Source organism: Cervus elaphus, chromosome 3 (genome assembly GCF_910594005.1).
Source record: "Cervus elaphus chromosome 3, mCerEla1.1, whole genome shotgun sequence".
Classification (NCBI taxonomy): domain Eukaryota; kingdom Metazoa; phylum Chordata; class Mammalia; order Artiodactyla; family Cervidae; genus Cervus; species Cervus elaphus.
The window spans coordinates 43211948-43213552 of NC_057817.1; the positions used below are offsets into that span (position 1 = coordinate 43211948).

Sequence of the window (1605 nt, forward strand, 5' to 3'; positions counted from 1 at the left end):
CAACACAATTTGGCCACCTGAGGTGAAGAACTGACTCATTGGAAAAGACTCTGATGCTGGGAAAGACTGAAGGCAGGAGGAGAAGGGGACGACAGAGGATGAGATGGTTGGATGGCATCACCGACTCAATGGACATGAATTTGAGTAAGCTCTGGGAGGTGGTGATGGACAGGGAGGCCTGGCAGTCCATGGGGTCACAAAGAGTCTGACACCACAGAGCGACCGAACTGAACTGAACCAATTTCAGCTCTAAGGAAAACTCTAAAGGGGAGAGAGGAAGTGAGAAAGTCCTGGCTTGCCCACTGAAATTCTGACACAAAGTATCCAGACTCTGACAAATATTTATTGAACAAAATAGAAAGGTGGCAATGTAGTGCAGGAAAGGAAAAATAGAAAGATGGTAAGCATGAATCATAGTATTTAATTTCATAGTCATTTTCTTGCAATGAAATTTTAAAATTATTCTCATCTGGAAATGATTCCAGTATGACTGTATACCCATACACAAATGTGTACATAACAACATCAGGAGACTTCAGGGAAATGTATGTTAAAGCCATCGTGAATATGATTTCACACCTTTTCATGGATAAAATGAAAAGGATTGACAATTCTCAGTGAGGATGAGAGTGGAGAAAATAGGAACTCTCACAGGTGGGAGTGTAGAGTGGTACAACTTTGAGAAACGGTTTGGTTACATATAAACCTATGCTACCATCCAGGAATTTCACCCCTAGGTTTATACTCAAGAGGAATGTCTGAAGGACATGTGCAAGAATGTTTATAGAACCTCTCTTTTTCTTTGTTTTTAAAATTTTTTTAGGGATCTCTAACTTCATGCTAAGAGCAGTTTGGAGAGACTTTGACAGAAGAGGTCAACATAATATCTGCAACTTCCACTTGTCTTTCCTATAATATAAAATTTTTTTTTCTTAATTAAAAAAATTTAAGGGTGCTACACTGCTTGCAGGATCTTGGTTTCCCAACCAGAGGTCAAACCCGGGCCACCACATTGAAAGCACTGAGTCCTAACTACTGGACCACCAGGGAATTGCCTAGAAGTTTCCTTCACCTCCTCCCCTCCACCTCCCACTCCACGTCCCGTCCCGGGGACTGCCCAGTCAGTGGGCTGCAATGCTGATGACTGTCACCCTTGTGACATCATGGATGACATCAACAGTGGTACAGTGCAATGCTCTGTTAGTTAAGAACCAAGAGAAATAATTTACCAAAGGGTTATTTGACCACTAATGGAAAATAATTGAATAAAGGGTTATCTGACAACCAATGGAAAAAAATTCATTTCCCCCCTCCCCATCCTCCTTCTCCTCCTTCTCCCCTCTTCCTCCTGCTCCACTCCCCCCTTTTTCCTCTCCTCCTCTTCCTTCCCACCCCTCCTCCTGCTCCTCCTCTTTCTCATTCATCTTCCTCCTCCTCTTCTTATTCCCCTTCTTTTCCCCTCCTCCTCCTCCTACCATTGTTCTGTATATGAAAACTGACATTACAAAATCATTGCCACATGAGGAATATAGTACATTTTTTATTGCTGCCGTAACAGTACCATAAACTTGGTGGCTTGAACAATACAAAATTTATTATTTTACA

General features: G+C 42.0%; 1 non-coding gene across 1 annotated transcript; it reads left to right on the forward strand.

The window, feature by feature from the left end:
* The first annotated feature begins 809 nt into the window (after window positions 1–809).
* On the forward strand, window positions 810–917 carry LOC122686275. The gene has a single exon (XR_006338685.1). It is a non-coding gene; the product is annotated as a small nucleolar RNA SNORA44 (small nucleolar RNA).
* Window positions 918–1605: the final 688 nt, after the last annotated feature.